Raw genomic sequence first — 6,673 nt, forward strand, 5'->3', positions numbered from 1 at the left:
GTCAAGAATTTGATTTACAGATCTGTCTTGATTTATGTTTCGTAGAGTACGATTCATGTTTTATTTACAGTTTGGTAGTGATACATGTTGTTCGACTGTGTTACATGTGATAAGATTTAATTCATGCTTCTATATCAGTTATATGATTGCATGTATACATGTTTTATACTGGAATTTATTCTCACCAGAGTTTCCTGCTGTTGTCTTGTCTGTATGTGTGCATGACAACAGGTGGGGCAGGATCAGGGTCAACAAGATGATGAGAGATCGAGATTAGAGTGGTGATTCCGGACTTTGATGTAGATAAATTTTATTACCTGGTTGTAATAGTTGAACTTTAGTCTAGTTGAACTAGACGTATGTTGTTTACAAGAGTTGTATTTTCATACCGATATGTATATTCGTTAAGTTCCATTACCTTCCGCACTTGCATTTTAAAACGAAAAATTTTTAGACCCTGTTTATTTTAATTGATAATTAAATCCCAAAGATGATTAAGAAGATGGTTAGCGTCCGGGTCCCCACAATAGGTGGTATCAGAGCGATAGATCCTTTAGACTGAGATAGAAGAGAATGAGCGGGGTAGATTGAGTTTTCTTTCCTCGCATGTGATTACTAGCATGAGATTTATTATAATGTTGACTTACATTGTGTATGCTAGCATGATACTAGGTGTTACTGCTTTGAAATACATGTTTACCCGATTATCTGATTTGAATTGGTATTATGTATTATTGAGTATGAATCAGATCTGATTCTTGATCAGCAGTAAGATGATCAGAGAAAGATTGGAACAGATTTGTAGTATTTGAGTATTAATGTTTTGATAAGCAGATATACCGCCTCGAAGAATTCCGGAAAGGGGCAGCACTTCGACTGAAAAGATAGGTATATCAGAAACTCCGATGGAAACACAGATGAAGAGGTTTCAGTCGTTTCAACCGCCGATTTTAAAGGGTACTGAGACGCCAGTAGATTGTGAGAATTGGCTTGAAGACATAGAAATGCTATTTGAATTTCTTGGTTTCACAGATGATTGTAGAGTTACACTGATTGGGAACCAACTACAAGAGATTGCAAGGAGTTGGTGGCTAATAACCAAAGAAGCTTTGGAACAACGTAGTTCACTAATTACGTGGAAAATTTTTAAGGTTGAATTCTATCAAAGATTTTTCCCCGTATCATACAACAAGACAAAAGTACAGAGTTTTCAAATTTGAGACAGGGTCACTTGAGTATTGATGAGTATTTGGGCCAGTTCTTTACCTTGCTACGTTTTGTCCCTCATGTTGCTAGAAATGATGAAGCTATATCTGGTCAGTTCATTCAGGGATTGAATTCGGAGATACGTACATTGGTAAATGTGAAACGATCGATTAATTTTGCTGATACCTTGAACAGAGCCAAAAGAGCAGAAACAGTTCTGATAGGACAAAAGAGAGCATCGTATGTTCTTCCAGTATCGAGTTCACAGCAACTGCCCCACAGAGTTGAGATGGGCAGTAGCAGTAGTGGGACGAAAGAACAGTTACAAGCTCGAAAGAAGCAGTTCAAGAAGTTAGGGAGCGGGTCATCTAGCTCCGGTGGTTCTAGCTCGAGTTACATTGTAGTGTATTGCAGAACTTGTGGAGGAAGACATCCTACCGAGCAATGCCAGCGAGTGACTGGTATTTGCAATATCTGCAAACAGCGGGGACACTTTGCTAGAGTTTGTCCACAGAGAGATTCCCGAAGATTTCAGGGATCAGGACCATCTGGTGGTAGTGACCGAGGAACAGACCCAAGAGGCACTTGATGATATAGTGGCAGGTACTGTTTGTTTTTTTATGATTATATTGCATATGTATTGATATATACTAATGCATTCCGTATGATTATCTTTGAATGAGTTGCATTGAGATATACTGTATCTGTTGGGTCTTTTGTACTGTAGTATTAGTTTCCTTACCTTTTGGGGGAAATGTTGATATCAGATATTTCTGTGAAATGGTGTATACTACAGTAAGAGGAGAATGGGATCGAGTTAGATTATGATGTACTTGTGTTTTCTGATTTGACTGCATTATTGATATTAATATGCTGAGAGAGTATAAGATTCAGACCAGATATGGCTGATGAGTAGAGATTTCACGGTAAGGATTCTAGATTCAGAATTCATTTGATATTTGTATTATATATGACTCGATTGTTATAGAAAGAAGCAGATGACATCCTTATGTATTCAGTAGACGTACTGAAATCGAGTCTAGCATTGGCAGATTTGCCAATGATGTACGAGTTGGCTGATGATTGTCCAGATGAGATTCTGGATTTGCCTCGAATTGAAAGATAGACTTCATAATTGAATTGAGATCAGGTACTGTTTGTTTTATCAGAATTCGGTACAGAATGATATTGAATGTACAGAATGACAGAGTGTATTGAAAGAATTGAAAGATCAGTAGAAGAATACTGGCCAAGAGTTACATATGATTTAGTGTTTCTCTTAGAAATGTTCAGTTCTGTCTATAGATTGATAAATCCTATGTTCAGAGGTATTCTGATAATTTATGCTCATTATATCTATCATATGTTGATATATTTGCAGTGTCTGATTAATTGAATCGAACAATTGAAAACTGTATTGAATATGCTGAGAACTGTGATTATTGTATACAGAAATTGTTCAGATAAGAATCCTGCTTGAAACAGATTATATTCAGAGTATGTGATATCTGAAGTTAGTATACTGATTGATTTTGACACAGTTGAGATTGTGATCAGTGACTGAGAACAATATCGATATCAGAAAGATCAGAAATGTCAGAAATTTATTTTTTTCTGAGTTGGCAGATTATCTTATGTGATTGTTGTTTAGATGCTTGAGTATGTTATTGTTCTAAAACAGTATTTGATACAGATTGTATTGTTTGGGGCATATTATGTTTGTAGATGATATATAGCAGTTGATCTGAGCGATATGAAGATGTGATTGATTAGGCAAAATTGACAGTATTGCCATAAATTGCAGTTTTATGAGTTTACTGAACTCACCAGATCGGTATAGATTATTGATATTTCAAATCTGATTTGATATTACTGTTGTTCTGAATCCGTATGTGATACAGATTATTATGAACCGTTGAGATTATATACAGTTCAAACCGAATCACAGTTGAATTCAAAAATTACATCAGTTCAGAAAATTGATCAGAATGTTCAGAATTTGATTTTGATAGTCAGAACAGAGTGTCAACCAAAATACCATGTAGGTAATACTTTATTTTATCTAATTAACGGACTTGTTTGTATCAAATAGTTCGAATCTGAAATGACAGATAGTGTCAGAAATGCACCGTAGTGGATTCAGTTTTCATTTTGATGACTGGGAAGGTATAATATTCGAACAGATAGTTTTGATATAAACAGATTTAAATCAGTTGTGGCAGAATTTGTACTGAAATGTTAGCAGAAATTGTACAGAAATGTCTGAATTGTCAATAAATGAAGATAGAAAGATAAAATCAGAAGACCTATCACAGACTTGTTTATTTCTAAGTAGAAATGGGAGTACATTTCTATGAATTTTGTAATGAAATTACTGCCATCCTTTCAAGATGTTGATGGGATATGATTGTGATTGACAGTTTTTTTTTCCAATCTATCTCTGTTAGTTTGTACAAAATGATGTACAAATAAGACTAGACGATAAAGATCGATGTCATAGAAAGTGTCAGACTGAACATACTGCTAAAGTAGATTATACCAGATGGTGATTTTTGATTGATTTTATATTTGTGGCAGAACATACCGTGAACTCTTTCACATATTATCCACTGACTGACAGATGGCCAGGGAGTACTGTCGAGGCCCGAAATTCCTTGCTTGAAAATTTGTGGAAAATTAAAAATTTTTCTTTTATAATAAATGGAGTGCCTCAACCATAAAATCAACTGATGAATCAAGTTCAATGTTTTAAAAAAAATATAGCAGCGGAAGAAAATAAAGTTTGCCGAAAATAACAATTTAAAAATATTCAACAGCTGATAAAATGTCTGAGCATAAAAAAAATGGCAAGTGCTGAAACTGAGGTCCTCGGGTGTCACTACTGCCGACCCAAGCTGGCTCACTGGACCCCGCCCTCGGCCTTGGCCTCATCAGTACCTACAACAATCAAGTCTAGTGAGCCTAAAGACTCAGCATGCAAATATCGTAAGTAACGAGTAAATACTGAAGTAAAATGTGCATGGGATAAAATATCATGTCATGAGACATACTGAAAATAACTTGTACTGAGCAATTATAATACGTGCATAACTGAACTGAAATCATAGTAAAAATGTTTGCTCCTTGGAGCCCTATACTGAAATAACTGATAAAAATTTTCTGTTGAGATTATGGTCTACACCTGTGGCCTCTGCACTGAACTGAACTGATCGGTAACTGGCTACCGGGGAGTATAAAACTGAACTGAGCTGGCCGGTCACTGGCGACCGGGTGGTACCAAACTGAACTGATCGGTCACTGGCGACCGTATAAAATAATGCTCCCATAATAGTGAATTGACCACAAGCCATATCGCATAAATCTCAAAAGTAAGTATTTTCTATTTTTCATGCACGTAATATAATTAACTGGCATAATGAAAAAAAAAATCATGTAATTTTACCAACTGGATTGGATTGGATCGTCCCCAGGCTCGCTGCAACCTAACTGTCATGAAAAATATGCAATAGCTTAAACTTGACCAACCATGCAATTTACAGTTGAAAATGCGACAATTACGTCTACCGACTTCGTATTTAATCATGACTCCGAACCAACCCGAACCAACACTGAACCGACGTATAGTCATGATTAAAATACGCTTAAAATTATGAACTAATGCTCCTAAAATGATGAGGGTCGAAATCTAGGTGAAATGGAGGCCAAAACAAGAAACGCTCTTTCGAGAGTCAATTTGGCACATCGCACCGTAAATTCTCGTACGACCTCAAAAATGATCCGAATCACGAACGGTCAAAAACAACACCTTCCTAACTCGATGAGACATTGTCCAGTCCAAGGCCACAGGCTAAAAGCCAACCAAGAACTCAAACGGGCCTCCGAACCGACACAGCAATTTGCTGTAAATTTCCAGCAGCTGCAACCTTGCTTGCATCGCGTCGTTTGCGAGAATTTTTGCCATTGGGGCTTGAACCACCGACCAAAGCCTCTCCACAACGTCCAAAGGAATGATTTCAACCATGGCTAAGGGCCCTAGGCCAGCCACAATTCACCTCATTCCAGCAACCACCCGAAAGTTCTTACCGAGGGCCCTCATGCGTGCGAGTGTGGTGTTGTGCTTCGCTTGCTGTCACGACTCGTTCCAGTGGCCATTGAATGACCATGACATGATCTAGACATCTAGGGGCATGGTATGAACCATGGCTAAGGTCCATAGGCCAACCAAGATCCACACCAAACCAACCAACTCGAAGTACATGTGCTGTCAAAACCGAAGGGGCCGAGAGGGGAGGGGGCTGTTCTTGATGTTTTATGTAAAAACCGATGAGCCATGGACCAAGCCACCAAAAGGGCAACTTAGTCACGTCTTAGACATGCTAGGGGAGTGATCTAACCATGGCTATAGGCCCCTAGGGCAGCCATGATCAGATCCTTTCCCTTGGACAACCAAACTGAATTTTCGAACGGTACAAATAAACACATGTGGAGTTGCTGTCAATTCCTTGTTTTCCAGCTAGTATGGGGTTAAAACAATGGACAAGTGGGGTCCTAATGCATCCTATTACATGCATAGACGTCGCCTTGGGAGCCTGGAGTCGATCCATAACCTGAAACCACAAAACAAGAAGGAGCCGTGAACTGCACAAGAAAAATCGAAATCTGCATGGATGTTTTTCTGAAAATTCTTTGATGTATTTCGGTTTTTGCATGATAAAACCTGATCATGTACTGAAAAATAATTGATAATATGACTTGATTGAGGTTTGAAAGAAATCTAGACATGCCTGGTTTCGTTTCGAAAGAAAACGAACGAAACGACGACGACGCGGCACGGAGGAGTGGAACGTTTCTTTTGTTTTTCTTTCTTGCTCTCGGTTTTTTTCTTCCTTTCTCTCTAGCTAAGACTCACGATTTTACCTCTGAATACACTCTGAATTTCGGTGGTATGAAGAGGGAAATAAGTGGTTAAAAGAGTGGAGGAGAATGGTGCAAAATATAAGGCCAAATCAAGACCAAGTCTCCCTCAAATTTGAATTTGAATTGTGGTTTGCTATCAAATCTTTGTTGGATGCTTCTAGAATAGGGTGGCCGAATTCTTGAGTTTATTAGACTAGGAAAATGCTAAATATTTACTTAATTAAGGTGGACCAAGAATTAAAAAGATCATTATGCTAATTCAACCAAGAATGGGTCAAAGGGTGATGAGTTGGCAAGGCATGTTGCTTAATCATCTAGGGGCCGAAATCTTACAATAAAAATGAAGGGAAAATGTTGTTTAGTTACTAAATTTATAACCCTTAAAAGCCTCACCTATCCTTTAAATAATTTAGTGAACTAATCCCTTAATTAAGTAACTTAAATGAGCTTATTTCTTAATCACCTCGAGTAACTTAAATTAAATCCTCAAAGCTCCTTATTAACTTAAATTAACTTACTTGCTAACTAAAATAAAGTCTGGAAATATTTA

The sequence above is a fragment of the Primulina tabacum genome, chromosome 1, assembly GCF_025594145.1.
Source record: "Primulina tabacum isolate GXHZ01 chromosome 1, ASM2559414v2, whole genome shotgun sequence".
Lineage (NCBI taxonomy): Eukaryota > Viridiplantae > Streptophyta > Magnoliopsida > Lamiales > Gesneriaceae > Primulina > Primulina tabacum.